Below are 14,663 nucleotides of genomic sequence, written 5' to 3' on the forward strand. Positions count from 1 at the left end.
TTAGCATTTACACAATGGCCAATGCGCCACATCAAGTCCATATCGGTTCACTGGAAATTGCACTAGGAGCCAAGGAAAAATATTAATTGACGTGATGGCCGACATGCCTCACTGAGATCGCGTTGATTTACTCTTTTGGATTCTAAAATGTGGTTAAACGAGGTCCAAAAAATATGAAACTTTTTCGAGAACACCTACTGGCATTCCTGATCATGCATCAACCTAAAGATTGATATTTTAAGGTCATAAGAGTCGTGAAATAGAGTTGACAACTTACAAAGGCTAAAATAATACTAAATCTAAATACTTAGCTAGATTTTTCTAAGTCTGAGACCCCTTAGCAAGCTTAAAATACTGAGTTGAACTTGGGATTTTGCGTGGTCTTACACTAACTCTACTAAGTCTCCTGAAGTAACTTTTTGAGACAGCATAATTGGATAGTTCCTGTAGACCCATCAGGCTATGATAGATTTACCCACTGGTGTAGAGACTGAGAAGGGCTCTACTAGGATTTTTGGACTGACTCCAAAGTCAATAGTTATATAAGGAGTTACAAAGGAGAAAGAATCTCCTACATCTAGCAAAGCATAAATATGTAAATGGTAAACTTGTAACATACTAGTGACCACATTAGGAGAACTTTCCTGATCCTGTCGGAACTGAAGTGCATAGAGCCTATTTGGGCATTGCCTACTGGTGGCACTGGAAGTGGCACCCTACTTAGATGGGCGACCGCACTGAGATGGGGGATGATTATACTGACTCTACGAACCCACCTGAGGATACTATCTGATCCTATGGCCTGGCTTGCTATATCCAAAACATACATCACTGCCAGCCCAGTAGATACCTTGTTGGTTTCTACCACTCTTCTGACAAAATAGATTTGTTCGGGCACTACAACACTACCCTAAGATTTAGAGCCTATAGCCCTATCCTTATTACTATTTATGAATTTATGCACCAGAGCACTGGCTGAATATAGCTGGAACTAAAGATTTTGCATGGAACTGAGAATAATTACCACTCTCTGACTTAGGATAAGTGAATCTAAAGCTACCTATTCTATCCCTCTTGTTCTCCCTCTCTTTCTTCTTAGTTTTCTACTCCTCCATCTGTTGAGCATGGACCATTAACCTAGCTAAGTCTATCTCATTAATCAACATTATAGTCCTACAATCCTTGACCACACTTTCAGATAAACCAAACACAAACTTATTTATCTTAGATCTGCTATCAGCTACCACATGAAGAGCATATCTGGCTAATTGAGTAAACTTACAGGAATACTCCTTCACTGTCATGCTACCCTACTTCAAGTTAATGAACTCTAAAACCTTGGGTTCCCTCAACTTCAACAGAAAGAACCTATCTAGAAAGACAGTAGCAAACTCTTCCCATTCTATAGGCCCTATATCATTGGTTAAACCATCTATGAGCTATATCCTGCAATTAATATGCAGCTAACTCAGCACTCTCACTAGAATTTACCCACATAATGTTTGTTACCTTCTACACTATGTCAAAGAATTCCCTAGGTCTTCTTCAGACTTAGACCCTAAAAATAAAGGAGGGTTCATTCGATTGAAGTCCTGAATTCTAGCTACAATAGTATTGGCTACTTAGTTGTCCTGAAAAGTAGTAGGGTGTTCACTTTGGGCTGCTACAAAATGAGCTAGAGTGGTGAAACCAGCTCTGAATTCTGCATGAGAAATATTCTCATTTAGGGGATCTTTCTGAATAGGCAGAGGTGCTAGCTGGTACCCAGTTCTTCTTCCGTTAGTCTTTTTAGGATGCATGTTCTGTAAATGGAAGGGAAAATTATATTAGATAGAGATTTTAACTTGAGCTCACGCTCACTCACATGACATGAATACTGAAAGAAGGTAACTTTTTCTAAAATATCTCATAGCCTCCTTTTCATAAGAGTGGCACGCTATACACCCATACAAAAGACTCTACTTGATGTGGCTTTCAGACTCCCAGGAATCTTTAGAACCTTATTCTTTGATACCAAGTTTTTTATGCCCCAAGTCCATACCCTGGACATTACACGGTGCTTACAATATCGAAGGACCATAACCTAACCCATGACTAGTACCTGCTGTGAGCATTAAATAATAAGACTAAAAATATATAGGGAATTATAACTGAAAATTGCATAAGGTTCTCAAAATACTGATATAATAACTGAGTGTACTGATAATAATATCTGAAAAAACTGAAAACCAATTGTGCTAGTCTAAAACCCTATAACTGTCTGAATATAGAGTTGATGGGACAAGTTCCCAACTAACTCTGACTACTAAACTAACTGAAATACTAAAATGATGAAATAAAATGATATCCCTTCTGTATAAGGACTCACTACAATAAATATTGATGATAGCCTAAGCTGCTAAGTACGGTTAGGAACCTGAGCGTTCAAACCTATGATATGAGATATCATAGAGCAAAGAAAGGGAATGTGTCAGTACGTAGAATATACTGATATGCTAACTGAGGTAGGTTGATATACATAGGTTCATATGCATGAGATGATAACTGACTAAATGAATATCATGAAGTAACTGGATGAAAGTACATGCAAAACTATAACTACTGAACATATTGAATATACAATACTGCACATATAACATTTGATTGAATTAGACTAAAACTAAAGTACTGAGTTCTGGTAATTGAATACTGATAACTAAATATTTAGACTGATACTGAATTACTAAATTCTGATGGCTAAGTAACTGATAACTGATAGCCATGGTTCTGTAGAACCGTCTGAGTTCCTTACTGAATACTGAGAATAAATACTGGATATTGAGTATTGAATACTGAAACTATGACTGTAGGAGTGCTCATCTAACCAACATACCCCAATTATAAACTGAGTTGGGTTCCAACCCATGACCCCAATTAGAAGGGTGTTGGCACCTTTCCAAGGGATACAAACAAGGCTGGGTTAACCCTAATTTGGTAGGAAGACTCATGAAATGTATATATAGTTGCATCAATCCTAGTCTGGTAGGAGGATGACTTACCCAATATTGGCCATGTAGTTTTGTAATGCAGGGACTGCTACTAAGGATCAAACCCTCTGCTGGCAGGAATGCTGCCATCCCTGGGTTCGCTTGGTGCTGAATCAAACTCCCAACTGAATAGACATTGATCACTAGTTTGTATTAAGCTTAACTGAGCTGGACTGAGTTCAGTGAGTTCTAATAACTGATTGGGTACTACTGTTCTTGACCTTTTACTGGGTCTATTCTATATCTACTACGACTAAGTAAACAAATAGATTTCGAGTAATAAATACCCCCAGGACTCTATAGCATAAATGATAAGAAAATCTTGAAAGAATAGCAATAGTTGATTGTTCACAATTCATTTACTAGTGCAATTTACCAAATGCTTGAAGGTCATGAACTTATACATGAATGATAACATATGCTAATATGTCATGATTGCACTATTCAATTTACATGGACATTCCATTAAACACTTGGGGAGAATGATTGTGATACATGAAGAATAAACATATAGAGCATCATACTAAGGCACGCAACTTGCAAATTCAAGGGTTGTAGCATGGGAATTACATCAATCAACATACATTCTATCTTATGTTAATGAAACTCATAATTAAATCTTGCATTGAAACTCATACAACAACACAAACATGAGTACAACGCAAATTGCACATGTAAATCATAAATCAATAAACTTATAGTTTTAAAAAGGGTTCTTGAACTCCAAGGGCGAAAGGAAACCCAAGGATGAATACCTAACATACCTTGATTGTTAATTTTATGAAGATTGTGGAAAATTTCTTGGAACTTAGACTTGAACTTGATAAACTAGGGTTTGTTTCTTGAGAGAATTTTGAGAATAATAAATGTAATTTGCCCTTTTGGGAGTTTAATCTTATGTTTTACCTGAATTGGGTAAGGAGAAAAGGACCTAAATTCCCTTGTGAACTAATAATTTAATGAGAAAAACTATCCCAATGACATGATTAGCAATGCGCCGCGTAAATGGGATTGATGCGATCACCGATGCATCACGTCGATGGTGTCAATGCGTCAGCCAATGTGATGCATCTAGATTACATTATCTTGCAATTTTTCCCATCCAAACACGACCCAAACTAAGTTCAAAAATTCCAAAAATCACCCAATATGACCTATTGATATCCCAATCATGAATCAACTTGCAAATCGATATTCTATGGTCGGAAAGATCGAAAACAAGATCATTCAATTTTAAAGGCTAGAAAGGCTTCTAAGTCTAAAAAGGCTTCTAAGTCTTAACACTTAGCTGAATTTTTCTAAGTTTGGGCCTATTTTGGCATGCTATAAAGGACCAAAATGATTAGAATTTTGTAGGGTCTTACACAGACCTTACAAGTTATGGCCAAACTTGTTAGGACAGCTTCCATATGTTTTCCAGATGATTCCTAAGGAGTTTTTGGTCTTTTCCCACTCTTTTAAGCCCAAAACTACGTCGTTTCACCCTTTAAACAACATTTATCAAGCATAAATACTACCTTAACCTATCATAACTCTGAAATCATCCATCACGGAGCAAAAATAGGTGATTCTTTTCTCCCCAAAACCAACTAGGATTCTTCAAGTTCAAGTTCAATCCCAAGAAATTTATCCTAGGATTCTATATTCAGGTATGTGAGGCATTCATCAATGGGTTCCTTCTACCCATTAAGTCCCAAAAATCCACTTTTTGTTTAAGTATGGATTTTAAATCGCCTTTTGTGAAATTGTCCATGTAATCATGAATTTAATTCATGTCTTCTTAAAAATTTGAATTCAAGACATGTCAACATGTTATCCCATGTAAATCAGGTTATTTCATGTTTTAAATTTCAATTACCCAAGTCATGTTCAATTGATTTCATGCTAAATCATCAAGTTATGAATTAAACCATGTAAATATGCTGTCCTCTCAAGTTTAACACATTTCTATGTTTGAACTCATAAATCTTACTCATTAATTGAAATGTCTTATGTTTTAGTTCTCTAAGTTATGGCTTCCTACCATTGTTTTAAATTATGTTATTGTATTTAAAGTATCATTCAGTGATGTTGGGTTATGAACATCTGATATCTATGTGTTTACTTATGTTTTCAGATTTTCAAGTACTAAGTCAGTCAAAACCATGATTTTATCACCATGTTCAGATCATCATTTCTGTAATCAACTCACCAGTATTATTTCATGTTAAATACATTAGTTTACATGTTAATGATTTATTTAGATTAGGCATGCACTATTAGTTTTAAAATTCCTTATATGAGCAAATCAGTTATCAATGCATGCACCAGCTTGTGTTTCAGTGTCTTTCAATTTTAAAGTAAGATTTAGCACTGAGGGGGAAGTGTGAGTTCAACTCATCCTATTTCCTAGAAATTACGTGCCATCGTAGGTTAAAGGCCCTCCCTAGAGAGTGTTTTGCCTTGCCCAATATAAGCTCAGTTTAGTGATCACTCCAATTCAGATTCTACTACGATGGCAAGGATAGAACAGCCCTCCTCAATGTGGGTCAGACATTAGACTCCACGATAGCTCACATAGTTCATGTTGGTTACATAATAGCTCCCACAGTTTTAGTGAATACTCAGTCTATACCAGTTTAAGTTTGCTTGACGAAGTAATTAGATTTTTAGTTATTCAATTATTCAAATATCAGTTATTTAGTTATTTAAATCATTTCAGTGCATGATTTACTTGGTCTTGCATTCATTTTGCATGTTCATATATTCATGCTCAGTATTCATACATGATCCTTAGTACAACTTTACAACATATCCATCTTTACATGAGATTTATGTACAACATTCATATTTCTATTGCTTCCCAACTTACAGAATTGTTTTCAGCTCATGAACTTAAAAATTTGACTATGACTGGCCATTTTTACGTACAACCATATTTTAAATGCATATTTCAGTGAATTGATTATATCCTCGGCTATAATTCATCAATATATTATGTATACAAACTATATATTATGAGACCTCTTAAAAGTTTAACTACATATTTTTTACCCTTCTACATGCAAAATGTCAATTTGTGAATTTAATTATATTTAGAGATGTTGAAAGGGTGTTTTGGGAAAGTTTAGAATTTTTGAAAGGGGTTTGGGGTTATTTTGAGACTCCAAGGAAGTAAGCCTCCATGATATTTGTGTGCCACGGAGGTTAGCCTCCGTGATAAGGTTGTGGCGCGAAGGCTACCCACCACGATAAGGGTGTGCAACATTCTTATGTTAATTTCGCGTAGTTTTTATTTTTTCACTTGGGGTGAGGGGCTTTTGTATTTTTTTACCCCTTACAAAACTTATAAAGATAAAATAATCCTTTTTCTTCAATTTTAAAGGATCAAACACCATTCTTCTTCTCTCTAACTCTAAACCCAAAAAAAGCTCAAAAGTTTTACAAGGAATTTATCATCCAAGCTCCAAACTTCGAATTCTCTTCAAATTGTTCTATATTTTAAGCATGTTGCTCATACATAACTTGTATTTTTATAATATGGCTTATATTTAATAATAATTTAAATTATGGGTTTGAAATTGGATGGAGGGGTTTTGATTGTTATTAGTGGGATTGATTTTCTCATGTTTTAAATTAATTATTCATACTTTAAATTGATGATTTTGGGAATGAATTGATGAATTATTTTAATGGTTGGAATAGGGGACATGAATTTTTCCAAAATGATAGAACTTTGGCTTGATAATAGCATTAACCTCAACCAATCTTTGTAAACTTGATTTTGTATTTGAATAATTGCATGGTTTAACTTGTATTTTGAACTCATTGCATTGCATTAAAGGATAATTAAATGAATATGGTTTTGCATGTCCTTGGTGGTCTTGGTTTTGGATTTTAAATGAAACTTCGGATTTAGTTTGGTTATATGAACTAGTTTGGCTTAATTGAATTAGCTTGCAAGCATGTTGGATGACGATACCAAGTTGGTAATTGTCTTAATGAAATATTTTTGGGTTAATGGATGGTTTATATGCAACAGTTTTAATTTGAAATTAAAGGGAATTTGTGTAGCTCTCCATAAAGGTGTAGGTCCTGGGGGGATCAACACTAAAAACCATGTTTGTCGGTGTTGGGGTCTATGTGATCGTGTGATTGGTGTACACTTTATATATACATACATACATACATATATATATATATATATATTGGAGGGCTATAGCCTTGGTGTATTTAGCCATTCCTCGACTTTTCCTCAATTCATTCAGCTAACACGCACTGGAGCCCTTCTAGTAGAGAGAGTTGGACCCATATAGCCCATGGGTTCTTCTAGGATGGATTGAGCTACACAGTTCAGGTTAATACTTTAAACTCTCATGTTCATGGCCATTGTCCCTATATTGGCATACTATATATATATATATATATATATGTAAATGTGGTGAATAGGATTTATGACTAGATTTTGGTGATTGCGTTATTTATCCCTATAACCTGAGTTACATGCTAATGCTCACCCCATGGACCATCCCTGAATGCTGCATTATTTCATGATGTAGGGTCTGAGGGATTTTCTATTGCTTCTGTATAGCGTTAGGTGATTGAGTACTTCTATTGATCTGTTGTGAAGTGGTGAGCCTCTATCTTTCAAATTGCCTGGTCATTTCATTATTTTTAATAAAGTCTCAATATTTCATTTTAGATTCTTTTTAGTCATAGTCAGGGGCTTGTCCTGACTTTGTTTGGTATTCTGATTTTAGAAGCTTTTTATGGATGTGTTAGTTTAATTGTTGGTTTCAATTCTTAAATTTTCATTTGATTTATATATTCTTCTTATTACAGCTTAGTTGGCTTTCGCTGTTTATATTTATGTGCTTTTGAGGTTAGGTTAAGGGGTGGTCTCCAACCCATGATCGGCTTGAGATATCATGGTTAGGCCCGGATTCGAATCGTGATACATATACATTAAGTTGTTATATATTGCAATTTCATATACATTAAATTGTTAAGTATGTGAACTACATGTACATTAATATATTATGTATATGCACTTCACATATATTACAGATTCAGAAAATGTTTATGTTTATGATTTTCATATACATTACTATACATTAAGAGGTCATAATGCATTAATCTTCTATGTATGTGAAATTCATATATGATGAGCGAGCAAAGTGTTGTCATATCAGCTATAACATTTTGTTATGTACATTAAATCATTTACATATTTGAGAAATATATATGAAATCATATACAATAATTTACTGAAGAACATTTTGGACTGCAAATGTTAGGTTTAATATACATATTAATGTTACTGCATTATAGATCTTTTCCCTATGAAACAGAAATTTACCTTTTTTAAAGTGTTGGGATTTCTTCATTTTATAGAGTTGATAAATACTTACATAAGTAGTTTTAGCTTTATTGTTTATCCAAGTTTTATCACTCTACTTGCGATGAGTGTAAAAATAAAATTCTAAAGTTGAAGGATTTTTTCCACTAGACTCTTTCTATAATTAAAGAAAGATATTTATGTTATAAACACTGAATATGATATTATGTTCTTAAAGTAATAAATCTCTATAGATGGGTACTCTGGTTATAATTAAATTTGTACTACTCTTGAGGATCAAGAGATCACATGTGTCCTGACCCAAAAGGCCATGAGTGGCACCCACACTAATCTTTCTGTGGGAGAACCATCTATACCAAACCATTACCCAATCACTTAGTAAAGATTAAAATGATATTATCATAAAACCAACTTAATAACAATAATCTGGAGCTAATCATTATCAATGCAAAAATCAACAAGCTACTCACTGAAATCCCCAAGACCCAAAAGTCATCGTACAAGAACTCCTAACAAAGATGATGTCTAAAAGAGATATCCAAAAATAAAGTAAATAAAGAATGTTTCATTGCCCGAAAGATGGACCAGAACAAATAGGATGACCCATGGCTGCCTGGAGATGAAGTACTCACCCCTGGATGAAGATCTGCTATCTAACTCTAGAGGTAAGGTCATGTCTGAACCTCTTGAACACTTTCATCACTCAACAAAAGAAGAGTACATGGTAGTATCAGTACAAATCACTATGTACTAGTAGGTATCATAGGCCACCTTAATTTAATAGCATGTACATAACATAAATCAAATAACAAGTAGACAGATATCATCACATAACAAAAGTTAAATGAATAAAAAATACAATAATAATAGGTCAAACAGTGCTCACAACAAAGCCACATAACCATCAATACTATCAACCATAACATAAATTGTAACGACCCAAGACTACCCCCTAGTCGTCACATGATGCTTGTGACCACGAAGGACCACAGGCTAACCCATGAATGATATCTACTATGAGGACTGAATAATAATACTGTAATTAATACGAAAAATGGGCTGAAATGTCATAAGGTTCAAAACATCTGAAATACTGATAAAATATAACATCTATAAAACTGAATACTGTTTGAAAATCTAGTCTGAAAAGCCTCTAACTGAAACTATCTGAAAGTCGAGTTGATGGGAAAATCCCCCAACTAACTCCATCTACTAAAATACTGCTAAGCTGAAGTACTAAAATAAAAGCAAATCCTTAATAGATGAGGACTCACTACTAAATCTGCTACTGCTGGCTGAATCTGGCTAAGCACGGTCAGGAACCTGAGCGTCCGAACGTATGATATGAAATATCATAGTGCAAGAAACGGGTATGCAATCAGTACGTGGGAATATACTGGTATGTTAAATGAGGTAAGGTTGAATGCATGGGTTCATACACATGAACAATAACTAACTAATGATATACAAGAGTTGGATTAGCATACATGGAGGATTTGTGGCTATTGAACATACTATGCATACTGTAACTAAGTATACTAGAACTGAATATAATAACTGATAACTGAATATACTGATAATCTGAGATCACTGATAATCTAAATTGCTGAGTGACTATATAAACGAGAATGGTGGTACCCTCTACTGGTAGGTAGAGCACCTCATCAACCCTCAACTAGCAGGTTTGATGTCTCAACCTATGCTGGCTTTGTAGTTCTGGAATGCAAGGATTTCTTCTAAGGATCACACCCTCTGCTAGCAGGTAAGCCCCCATCCTTGGGTTCACTCGGTGCCGAATCGTACTCCCATCTGAAAGACACTGAACTGAGTATACTAAACTGGACTGGACCGATACTGAGATTATTAAGTTTTCCTAAGTTCTGTAACTGACTAAATTCTATTGAATTTTGTAACGGACTGAGAGTACTACTGATTATGACATGACTGATACTATTCTATAACTGTTACTGCCTCTAGATAAATAGCTAAATTATCGGGTATTAAATACCCCCTGGACTCGATAGCATGAAAAGTAAAGTAAAGCACCATCTTGAATAACATAAGAATGTTCACTTAGGCATAATTCATTCACAGAGACATTTCATCAATCACTTATAATACATTAACTTGTACATGGATGGGGAATATATGTTAGCATGCTATAATGGCATTATTTCACTCTCGTAGGCTATTTAGCAAACACATAAGAAGCATACTTGGTTCATTAAATCATAAACACTTAGATTTTACTCATATCCGCAGTACAGATTTAGGGGTAGAACTTACTTTCTCTCTCATGAAAACTATGACTTAAGAAGAAAGTCAATTTCTACGTAAACATACTGCCTTGAAAATAAATCTTTTTCAAAATCAAATTGGTTTTCTAAAAAATGATATTAAAAATGCAAATATTGAGTAAATTTTAAAACTCCTCAAAATGATATCCAAAATTAACAATCTTCAAAGAACTTTTGAAAAAGAAATTTGCTCAGACTTTCCAAATGCTTTTTGGGAAAGGAAATCACACACTGTTGATTTACCTTACATAGGAGGGTTCAATGAAAAGGCCATTTCCACTAAAGCTAGGCCGATTCAAATGAACAATGATTTAATGGAAATTTGTAAAAAAAAAATTGATAACCTTTTAAAAAGTAATATTATTCGCCCTTTAAAATTTCCTTGGAGCTGTTCAGACTTTTATTTTAACAATGCTGTGGAGAAAGAACGGGGGGCTCCCAGACTTGTTATTAATTACAAACCCTTAATTAATGTTTTAAAATGGATTCGTTATCCTATCCCTAATAAAAGGGATATTTTGAAACGTACCTATAAAGCTAATATATATTTAAGTTTGATATGAAGTCGGGATTTTGCAAAATTCAGATTTCTCAAAAATATATATAAAAAAATGTTTCAATATCCCATTTGGACAATTTGAATGGAATGTTATGCCTTTCGGGTTAAAGAATGCCCCTTCAAAATTTCGAAATATCATGAATAGTATTTTCAACCACATTAGTCATATATCAATTGTTTATATTGATGATGTTTTAATCTTTTTTGAGGACATAGATTCTCATTTTAAATACTTAAACATTTTCTTTAAAATTGTCCAGCACAATGGCCTTGTCGTTAGTGCTAGAAAAATGAAGCTCTTTCAAACAAAAACATGATTTCTTGTGCATGATTTGTATCAAGGTTCTTATAAACCAATTTGTAGAGCTATTGAGTTTGCAGAAAAATTCCCTGATGTCATTACAGATAAGACTCAACTCCAAAGGTTTCTAGGAAGCCTTAACTATATTGCAGATTTTATTCCCAAGGTAAGACTAGTCTGTAAACCTCTTTTTGACAGGTTGAAAAAGAATCCCTTTCCTTGGAAGGAAGAACATACTAATGCTGTTATAAAGGTAAAGAATATGGTTAAAGATTTACCCTGCCTCGGGATCCCTCACCCTGACTACTTTATGAGGGATCCCGAGGTAGGGTAAATCATTAACCATATCCTTTACCTTTATAACAACATTAGTATGTTCTTCCTTCCAAGGAAGGGGATTATTTTTCAACCTATCAAAAAGAGGTTTACAGACTTGTCTTACCTTGGGAATGAAATCTGCAATATAGTTAAGGCTTCCTAGAAACTTTTGGAGTTGAGTCTTGTTGATAATGACATCAAAAAAATTTTCTGCAAACTCAATGGCCCTTCAAATTGGTTTATAAGAACCTTGATACAAATCATGCCTAAGAAATCTTATTTTTATTTGAAAGAGATTTATTTTTCTAGCACTAACGACAAGGCCATTGTGCTGGACAATTGTAAAGAAAATATTTAGGTGTTTAAAATGAGAATCTATGTCACTCAAAAAACATTAAAACATAATCAATATAAACAATTGATATATGACTAATGTGGTTGAAAATACTATTCATGATATTTTGAAATCCTGAAAGGGCATTCTTTAACCCGAAAGGCATAACATTCCATTGAAATTGTCAAAATGGGACATTGAAAGTAGTTTTGTATGTATCTTTTTCAGAAATCCAAATTTTCCCAAATTCCGACTTCATATCAAACTTACTATAAATATTAGCTTTATAGGTACGTTTCAAAAGATCCCTTTTGTTAGGGATAGGATAACGAATTCATCTTAAAACATTATTTAAGGGTTTGTAATTAATAACAAGTCTGGGAGCGCCCCATTCTTTCTCCGCAGCATTGTTAACATAAAAGACTGAACAGATCCAAGGAGATTTTAAAGGGCGAATAATATTATTTTTTAAAAGGTTATCTATTTCTTTTTTACAAATTTCCATTAAATCATGGTTCATTTGGATCGGCCTAGCTTTAGTGGAAATGGCCTTTTCATTGAACCCTTTTATGTAAGGTAAATCAACAGTGCGTGATTTCCTATCCCAAAATGTATTAGGAAAGTCTAAGCAAATTTATTTTTCAAAAGTTCTTTGAAGATTGGAAATTTTGGATATCATTTTTTTAAAATTTGCTCAATTTTTGCATTTTTAATATCATTTTTTTATAAAACCAATTTGATTTTGCAACACATTTATTCTAAAGGCAGTATGTTTATGTAGAAATTGACTTTCTTCTAAAGTCATAGTTTTTATGAGAGTGAAAGCAAGTTCTACCCCTAGAACTGTACTGCTTATATGAGTAAAATCTATAAGATAGGGTTTTAACTGGGTTGCTAATGGTAATCCCAAAATTATTTCTTCGTTAATATCTTTTGTAATCACAAAATCATTAACAAGACAAATTCTATTTTTGCAAATATGGGCTTTAGGTAGGTGTAGTAAATAACAATCCTTTTACTTGTAGCACCATAGAGTTTTGTAGTTCCTTTCTTGAGATATTTAGTGGGGAGAAGTCCTTCGACAATGCAGTTTCTGTCTGCACCACTATCAAATAAAGCAACTTTGTTAAGGATTAGATCATTATTAATAACAAGTTTGATCAAAATATGATTGCTAAGAGGTTTAACCTGAGAGATTACATCAATACATGGATCCTTCTCATCATTATTTTCCATATCTTCAATAGAAAAGTCTTTGCTACCTGAAGTTCCTTTTTCGTGTGGATTAACCTTTTTGAGAACTTGTTCTGTAAGGGGATAAATTTCAATTTTATGAAGTCTAGCTTTGACTTCCCTAATTTATTCCTTGAGGAAATTGACTTCTCTTCGAAGATCACTAATATAAGGTTCTCTTCTAGTGTCAAACCTTTACATGACATCTTTCATACTGAAAGGGGTAACCTTGGGTTTGTCATCATATTTTTGCTGAGTGATAAGCCTTTTTAGTTCTAAAAGATACTTTCGTTTTGCCTCATCATCTCTGATATGTTCGATAGTGGCAAACAAAGTTTCAACAGTATTTTCTTAAAGAGTGCTTACAGATTTTTTATCACAGTAGCAAAATATTCCTTTAGAGTTGCAATCCATCTCACTTTTTCCAGACTCAGACTTTGAATTATTTGTAACATTGATGAATTCTTCATTGCTGCATTCTCCTTTTTCCGAAGAATCCTTAGACTCAGATTCCTCTTCTTTGAGGATAGAACAAAACTTTTGTTTAGTTTCTTCATATATTCCTAGAAGATTTATCCTCTTCCTCTTTTTTTTTCGAGGACATTGATTGGATCTGTGACCCTTTTTTCCACAAGTCCAACATTCATCCTCTGAAGAATCCTTGGATGAAGATTTTTTCCTTCTAAATCTTCTCTTAGGTCCTTTTTTTTCGCTCTTTGCAAAACAACTAGTTTGCTAATATGTAAAGATTCATAACCACAATAGAGTTCTTCAAGTGGTTTGAATATTCAGGTCAAATGGGAAACTAGAAAGCCTCCTTCCAAGTCCTGATTAATATGTGGCATCTTAAGAATGCAATCATAGAGAGCTCTATTCCTCCGTTGGAAGAAATTACTATTCCTTATAGAGATGATATTATTCAAGCTTCTCCTTTCAAAAAAGCCATGGGTAGAGACACCGCCCTCATTACAACGACCACTATTAATAGAGTTCTTGCGAAAAACAACTACACTAATCAGTTGTTGTATGTTGTTGCCAAATAAATTGAAAAATCCAAAGGCTCTACTTCGATTGGTGATAAGACTTGTACATCCAAATATAATCCTCACATAGAGGCTAATCCCATTTTTAAGATCCCTGAATTTTCTAGAGATAGGTTCCCTAAGCTCAATAGTCAAATCTCCACTGATCCAGAGATTTTAGAACAAATCAATGACCAGCTAATGAGGCTTAAACTATCCAGTAGTAAACCTACTG

This window comes from Capsicum annuum, unplaced genomic scaffold, assembly GCF_002878395.1.
Source record: "Capsicum annuum cultivar UCD-10X-F1 unplaced genomic scaffold, UCD10Xv1.1 ctg1491, whole genome shotgun sequence".
Lineage (NCBI taxonomy): Eukaryota > Viridiplantae > Streptophyta > Magnoliopsida > Solanales > Solanaceae > Capsicum > Capsicum annuum.